This window comes from Octopus sinensis, linkage group LG6 (genome assembly GCF_006345805.1).
Source record: "Octopus sinensis linkage group LG6, ASM634580v1, whole genome shotgun sequence".
Taxonomy (NCBI): domain Eukaryota; kingdom Metazoa; phylum Mollusca; class Cephalopoda; order Octopoda; family Octopodidae; genus Octopus; species Octopus sinensis.
The window spans coordinates 105,346,603-105,355,996 of NC_043002.1; the positions used below are offsets into that span (position 1 = coordinate 105,346,603).

General features: G+C 34.3%; 1 long non-coding RNA gene across 1 annotated transcript; it reads left to right on the plus strand.

Annotated features, from left to right (window-relative positions):
• Nucleotides 1–4,472: 4,472 nt before the first annotated feature.
• On the plus strand, nt 4,473–8,862 carry LOC118764010. The gene is made up of 2 exons (XR_004999787.1): nt 4,473–4,560; nt 8,795–8,862. It is a non-coding gene; the product is annotated as an uncharacterized LOC118764010 (long non-coding RNA).
• The last annotated feature ends 532 nt before the right edge of the window (nt 8,863–9,394 follow it).

Here is a 9,394-nt window from a genome sequence, read left to right on the forward strand (position 1 = left end):
TTATGTTATGGTTTAGAACAAACGGTTAAAGGTTGTCATTATATTAGTAGTACTCGGAGTTTCGAATGTCGGAGCGAAGAGATTCGATACATTCTCGTCAGCTATTGATGGAAACAGACGCTATGAAAAACCTTTATATAAAAGGGAAGAAACTGTAATAGGTGGACAAAGAAAAAATTAAAAAAATACACGCAACCATATTTTCACAATATATAGATATAAACATCCTACGTTCACAACGACATACATGTATGTTTGTGTGTGTGTGCGTGTGTATGTTTGTGTACGTGTGTATGTTTGTATAAGTGTGCACATATGTACACGTTGTGAACGCTGGAGTTTTATGTCTATGTATTGTGAGAAAATGGTTGCGTGTATTTTTTATCTTTTTCTTTGTCCACCTATTAGAGTTACTTCCCTTTTATTTTACAGTTTTTCATAGCGTCAGTTGCCATAGCGTCATATCCGACGAGAATGTATCGTAGCTCTTTGCGCCGACATTCGAGTATTATATTGACAACCTCTTAACTCCGAGTACTACAATGACAACCTCTTACTCCATGTACTATAATGACGACCTTTTACAGTTTGTTCTCAAACATGGTATATATATATACAGGCGTGTTTTAATGTATGTGTGTATTTCTGCATCGATGCTATTCAGAGATGTCGTAGGCGAAAATTTATGATTCTGCCATTCATTGTTGTCTGAAATCACTGTTGATAAATAAAGGACCGAAGGCAATTTGCTTCATAAATATTCATAAACGAAGTACCGACAAAAACACATTATAACTTACGTACATACGCATTCATCTAAACAGCTACACACACGCGCACGCACGAAACATACACACAAATGACAGATATGATATATTCGTATATGTTTATGTATATATATGATGAAATTTCAGAAGCGATATTCATCTATTGGTATAGTCGTCTTTCTGCATATACTTATAAAATTTATGTTTATAAATATATTATATGCAGGCTCTCTTTTCTAATCTACACTTCCCTTTTCGCTCTATTTTCCTCTCGATGTGTGTCTGTGTGCGTGCGTATGTCTGTGTGTGTGTGTGCGTGCGTGCGATCGTGTGTGTATGTATGTATTTAAATAGGTAAACGGAGACGAAAATGAATGCGTAAACTTATTTATATCAAATATTATTTGAAGTTGAAGCTTCGTTTTCCCACGTAGAGTTCCGTCTTCATGCTTCTCAAATGTTAGCCAGATATAAAAGCAATTTCAAAGAACAAATATATTCCTCGATTAGGTAGAAATATAAAATAACGGTCAATTATTGTTATTTGGAAAACAGTAAACATCAGTGGTTATAGTGTAAGTGTTAGATATAAAGAATATGACGAAATGGAAGTATAAAAAATATATGAATACACAATAGGAAAAATGCGAATCGAAATAACCTATATAATAGGACACACACGTGTCTATAACGTATTTGCATTTATCCATTCATACAGCTATTCATGGACGGACATACAAAGATACTTTGGCAATTGTGCTAGTCAACGAGTTGAAACTAAAACTCACTTATATATATATTTACCAACTCCTATACATACATACAAACATCTATATATGTGTGAGAGTGAGTGAGTGTGTGTGTGTGTGTGTTTGCTTGTAAGCGTATGTGTATCTGTGTGAGCGCACTTGCGTGTATACTTATAAATATATATCGCTATGTTGCGTAGACACAGCAACACCGGTTGTCAAGTGATGATGGGGGTAGAAACACAGACCTACATACACATATGTATATATACATATATATTGATATATATATATATATATATATATGTACGGATGTATATACACATATATACATATATATCTATCTATATATATGTGTATATATATGTATATATGGATATAGATATAGATATAAGCTGGGCTACACAACAACATAAGCTGGGCTACACATATAAGCAGCAAAGTTGACATGGCCCGCAGAATGTGTTCCTGAATTCTCAGAACCTTCCAGTCGAGAGATTCCCACGCTATTATCCTTCTCTTCTCCACATTTGCCCGACCCCACCTTGAATACTGCTGTCCACTGTGGTCTCCCTACACAAAACAAAATATTATTAGAATTGAAGCTCCCCAAAGGTCAATCACAAAAAAGATAGATGGCATGTCAGACCTTGACTACTGGGGTAGACTAGAGAAGCTGAAATTGTATTCACTCCAACGACGCCGTGAACGCTACATTATCTGTATGATGTGGAAAATATTCCATCAGCCACTGTCCGAATGATGTTGGCATCACCTTCAAAATGCATCCAAGGCTTGGACCACGTGCCATCCGTCCACAACAAAAATCTAAATCGCATCACATAACGACAATACGGCAATATTTCACCTCAATTGGACCCGCTCTCTTCAACATTACACCAGGACACGTCAAAAAAGAAACTGACCACACAAAATTCAAGAAGTCTTTGGACAATTCCTTCAAACAGTACCGGACAAACCACCCCACAACCCGGATATGTCTCCGCAAACAATAACTCTCTGCTCGAATGGGCCTTGGTGCCCAAATCCTGAACTGAAAGACTTCGCCAGGTGGTGCTATTAAGTTAGACATGGCCTGGGCCAATACTGGCCAAAACCTTTCTAAGTTATTCTAAGTTATATGTGTATATATATATATATATATATATATATATATATATATACATAATGTATGTTTGTGTGCATATATATATATTTCATTTTTGAAACGTAATACTGAAATAGCTTACAAAATAAGAGATTGCTCCGGGCTCGAAGTTGAAATGTTTGGGGCCTATAACAATGCATGAGCCACAATAAGGCATGTGTAAATTGAATGAAATTGGTTGGGTAGTTCTTGAGCTTTAGGGATGCACACATATAGACACGTCGACGGAGAGACACACATTCTCAATTTTATATATATAGAGATTATATCTGCATGTATCTATCTATCTAACATATATATATATATATATATATATATATCTATATATATATATATATATATATATATATTATATTATATTATATTATATATTATATCACATTATATTATAAAATAAGAGCAGGAAAATTACATCAAAAAATTATCACAGGTGATATATGTCCAAAATAATATTTTATTAATAGACATATATATAAATATATAAATTACGATTATTTAACAAGTTTAAAAGTGTAAACTATCTTACAGTCGTTTCATGAATGTATTACACTTCGAAATGGAATCTAAAATTGATAATCATTATTAGATAATACATCCACAAATCAGAGAGAAAGGGAGTGAATTACCGTGTAGTTAATCGAATGCTATTTAAATTTATATAAAAAAAAAAGATGCTCTTTAAAAATGTTGTTTAAAATGTCACTGGTGTAGATATGCGTTTGTACAATTTTATGCTAATGATTCTGAAGAAATGATATACATCTGATGTAATATTCTTTGCAGTAATCCATAATGGCTGTGTGTGAATATAAATCCCATAATTCTGTTCTCTTCAATGTGTGATCCACAAATGTAGAAAAATGATCGTAAAATATTTTTAATTTTTAACCTTTATAAATAATCGTATTTCATATATTTATACTTCTATCTATTAATACAATATTATTCTGGACTTATATCTTATGTAATGATTTTTTGATGTAATTTTTTCGTTCTCTGAATTTATAATATATAATCGCTCATAATATATGTCTAAATACCTTTAAGGTTTTAGACATTTCCCTACCAAGAGCACTTATTAGAAATTCAGTATATTGAATATATTTGATTAACGATATATGTGTGTGTGTATTTTTGTTTGTATATATATATATATATTATAATATATATATATATAATGTATGAATATATATAATATAATATAATAATGACAACAATATAGGGTAAAACTAATTAATAATTTTACCAAGTAGTCAGTACGTTAAAAAGCCTTTTTAGGAGAATTATATAAAATATTCTATAATTATATACATAATTATAACCAGGGAGCAGCTAAGTGCATCGATACGTACAGAATTAGAAATAGATGCTAATGTCTTTTCAACTATCATAAAAATCTCCGAGACAGTAACACACATTTTTATGTAGGCAAAAAGAAGAATGATGAATCCACAAGTGCGTCTATTTCTAATTCAGTACGTGGCAAGGAACGTAGTTGACCCCTGATTATAATTATATATATTATCATAGAATATTATATATATATATCTAAAGGAGTGGCTGTGTGGTAAGTAGCTTGTTTACCAACCACATCATTCCGGGTTCAGTCCCACTGTGTGGCACCTTGGGCAAGTGTCTTCTACTATAGCCTCGGGCCGACCAAAGCCTTGTGAGTGGATTTGGTAGACGGAAACTGAAAGAAGCCCGTCGTATATATGTATATATATATATGCGTGTGTGTGTTTGTGTGTCTGTGTTTGTCCCCCTAGCATTGCTTGACAACCGATGCTGGTGTGTTTATGTCCCCGTTACTTAGCGGTTCGGCAAAAGAGACCGATAGAATAAGTACTGGGCTTACAAAAGAATAAGTCCCGGAGTCGAGTTGCTCGATTAAAAAGGCGGTGCTCCAGCATGGCCGCAGTCAAATGACTGAAACAAGTAAAAGAGTAAAAGAGTAAAAAGAGTATATATATATTGTTATTTCATAGAAATTTAAGCTGAAAATTTTTATCGGGATTGCCGTTTTGCGGATTCTTGATTTTTAGGCGAGATATTTCACACCGCCACATTCGAACTGCGGTACAATCTCTCCGTTACGGCTTTAATGAAAAAATACATCCTTTACAGCATGCATAAATCACTGTTCTCTCCTAAAAACGCGTGCGTGTATGTGATCTTGTTGAATATAATGAATAAAACAATTATTCTGAAGAAACACTACACATAGGTTGAGAATGTGAATATTTCTGGTTACATTTTTGTATCACTATACCTAAATCATTTCACTCCTTTTGTTCCCACTTTCCAATACCTACTTTGAAATATTAAATTTCACATCCAATAACTGTTAATCTTCATAATTCAATAGTAATAAGTCATGTTACTTTTACCTTAATTTACGAAACTTTAGGCTTGCATTTGAATGTTTTTTTGGCGAGACTCATTTCATTGTTTTGTTCGGTGCCTTTTGAAAAGAAAAAACCAGTCACACGATATATCAATGGTCTAATGAAGCACTTATACTTATTGAGGTTACAGTACTACAATTAATTTCATGTTTTTGTTGTGCATACAAGTAGAATATATTTTCTTAGTTTTGGTTAAACTTCACCTGACCTTTACATTATCTTATTCCGATAGTAAGTTTGGTTAACATGAATTTTTTTCGTATCAAATTTGGAAATTTTCTGGTACTAATATCAATGTAGATTTAACCAGCTAGTTTTCTTTCATTACATAATCTTATTTATACTCTGCTGGATGTTGTGTATATTGTAAATTTCTTATTCAAACTTTTATATGTTAAAACATGTTTATAATCATGTACAGCCCAATTAAAATAAATATTAATAAATAACAATATATATATATTATATATATAATATATATATATATACGTGTGTGTTTACGCGTATGCATGTGTTAGTGTATATGTGCATATATATATATATATATATATATATATATATATATTTGTGTATGTGTGTATATATATATATATATATATATATATATATATATATAATATATATATTTGTGGATGTTTATATATATATATATATATATATACGTATATATATAAATGTGTGTATACGTGCATGTGTGTGTTAGTATGTATGTGCATATAAATATAAATATACATATATATTTGTATATATATATATATATATATATATATATATATATATATATGTATATATGTATATTTATATATTTATAAATATTTACATACCTATATATATATAGATATGCGTGTGTGTGTGTGTGTGTGTGTGTGTGTGTGTGTAGGTGGAGGTGTGGCTATATGATATGAAGTTTGCTTCCCAACCACATAGTTCAGATTTCAATCCCACTGTGTGACACCTTGGGTAAGTGTCTTCTACTCTAGCCTCAGACCGACCAAAGCCTTGTAAGCGGATTTGGTAGACGGAAATTGAAGGGAGCCCGTCGAATATCTGTACTTATGTATGTATATCTACGTATGTGTGTCTTTGTGTTTGTGTTAGTCCCACCACCAGCGCTTGACAACCGGTGGCGGTGTGTTTACGTTTCCAAACTTAGCGGTTCAGCGAAAGAGACTTAGTTTCTTTTGCACCATGTGGCGATTCCAACTTCACCCCATGAAATGCCAATTGCTTTGAGGTCATCGATGAAGGTGCGACGCCAAGTCGCTTTTGGTTGCCTCCACAGAATAGCGTTTTTCGATGGTAATCGGAGGACATGGATTGCGATTCGCAAGCGGCACTCAGTGACAACGTCATGGAGTCCACGGGTATAAGTTCGGCGATTTATCTCATCGTTGGTGCTGTGGTCCCTGTATGACATTCGCAGTATCCGCCGGAGGCATCGTAGCTAAAATACATTGAACCTTCTCATGATCTTTCTCGATGTCTTCCCCGTTTCCGGCGCATATATTGTCGATGATATGACGATGCTGCCGAAGAGGCGCATCTTGATCATGGTGGACATCACCCTGCCTGCCCAGATGGGTTTGAGTATTTGTAAGACAGCCGAGGCCTTGCCAATCCCGTAGGCAACGTTGCATTTGGCGTCTCCATCGTTGGACACGACGCTGCCCAACTAAGTGAACTCATCAACTTCCTCCATTTGGTGTTGTCCAGTCATCAATGACACGTCATTGTTGCTCCAACCGACATATCCAATCCTCACGATCTTCGTCTTGTTTGCACATGCCGAGTTCGATCTTGGCCCGCTTCCGTTCCAATCTTTCTGCCATTGTGCGAATGACATTCTTCGTCGCTCCGAGGAGCACAATCCAGGATAGGTATCAGGCTTAAATCGAATACTAGTTTTGATTCATTCAAGTGAAAATTCAAGGCGGGGCCCAGTATGGCCGCAGTCTAATGACTAAAGCAAATAAAAAATAAAAGATATACATCTGGTGGTAGGGGGCTTGTGTAAGTGCGCGTGTAGTCACCTTGGTGTTCTTGTAAGCAAATGCATGGATGAAATGATATATTTTCGTAACGCTGTGGTAGCTGGAAAGTATGGACTGCGTAGCATCTCAATCTCTCTTTCTCTTTCCTTTCTATCGCACGTTCGACCTACGATACCACGGGATAATAATAATAATAATAATAATAATAATAAATAATAATAATAATAATAATAATAATAATAATAATAATAATAATAATAATAGAGTATCTCTACAGAGTATCTCAACAGACACGATAGAGCTGCACAATATATTCACTGGGTAATCTGCAAAAACTTGGACTTGCCCCATGGAAAAAACTGGTGGGAACACAAACCACCCCCAGTGCTTGAAAATGACCACATCTCACTCCTCTGGAACTTCACCATTCAAACTGACAGAAAGATAGATGCAAATAGGCCAGATATCATATTGAAAGACTTCAAACAAAGAACATGCCTTCTCATTGATATGACTGTCCCAATCAATATAAACGTATCTGTCAAGACCTACCAAAAACTGAGCAAGTATAAAGATCTTGAAATAGAAATCAGCAAAATGTGGAAGCTGAAGACTAAAACAATACCTGTTGTCATAGGTGCCCTGGGAATGATAGCAAAAGGGGCTGATAGCTACCTAACTCAGATACCAGGAAACCCAAAAATGGCAGAAATTCAAAAGATAGTGCTCATTGGAACTGCTCATATCCTACGCAAAATACTTTCTATGTAATCTCAAGGTTTAAAACAAACATAATTTTCGGTTTAAAGAAAAAAAGAAAAAGAAATTTAAAAAAAATTTTTTTTTTAGACATTCATTAGTACAACACCAAAAACTCCCCCCCCCCAAATATATGGCACACTAGGCATAACAACAACATGAACTTCCAACCTGTTGTCTCTTGAGGTCTCTGGGTGAGACTTGGAGCCAACTTGTACATATATAAAGCAAAAGTCAAACATAGAACAATAATAATAATAATAATAATAATAATAATAATAATAATAATAATAATAATAATAATAATAACAATAATGTCCTTGCAAATCGTTCTACTCTAGATACTGATAACAACCCTCGACAATACGCATCTCTGCTTTACTCTACAGCACTGAAGGCTCTCTGCGCACTTCCATTTATTTTGTGGCACAATCCATTAGAAACCAACCAATAGGGGTGTTCTCCGTTCTTTTTGTCTATTTATTCTTCTGGTTTAAGACGGTAACATTTGCACTGATCACATATGATTACGTAACTAAGTAGGAATATTAACTGTTCCATGCTGGAGACCTACAAAATAGAGATTATGATTTTTCCTTCTTATGGAACCAGCGCGGACATATATAATATTACAAATGTAAACATTTGGCTGCGTGGTAAGTAGCTTGCTTACCAACCACATGGTTCCGGGTTCATTCCAATTGCGTGGAACCTTAGGCAAGTGTCTTCTACTATAGCCTCGGGCCGATCAAAGCCTTGTAAGTGGATTTGGTAGATGGAAACTGAAAGAATACAGTCGTATATATGTATATATGTATGTGTGTGTATATGTTTGTGCGTCTGTGTTTGTCCCCCCAACATCGCTTGATAACCGATGTTGGTGTGTTTACATCCACATAAGCAATAGAGATCGATAGAATAAATACTAGGCTTACAAAGGATAAGTCCTAAGGTCGATTTTCTGGACTAAACGTGGTGCTGGAGCATGGTCGCAGTCAAATGACTGAAACAAGTAAAAGAGTAAAAGAGAAAATAAAACATCTTCAGAGGTTTTCGATGATAACACAAAAAATAAAAGTAAAATTTAAGACTAAAAGGCGCTATTCTTCATATGTTTCCTTCCATCACCTAACATGATTGTCCCAGTAAATTACTTTGCTCAAAGAGAGAAACAAAATATCTGTCAAGTTCGCCATTTGTATAACGACGGTCATGGCGTGAAATATTGAGAAATGTTGTTGCAGAAGGAACACGAGGTGGCGTCATATAAATAACTAATATGCCTATTTAGAACATAAAGGAAAAGTATGACGAATGTTTTAGAAAACAACAAAAAAATATTTTCATATTTTGATATAGAAATTACATTGAAATAAAACGTTGTTAAGTATTTATCCACGAACGATACTAGGTGGCCATCCCGACGATCAATCACGCCAAAAACCGAACAAAGCAAAAGCAAAGAGGTTTGTTTTTCATTTCTAGTTTCATTTTTCTGAAATTTGTCGGTGAGTGCCTCATTATTTCATTCAATTAATTTTTGTTGAAAACA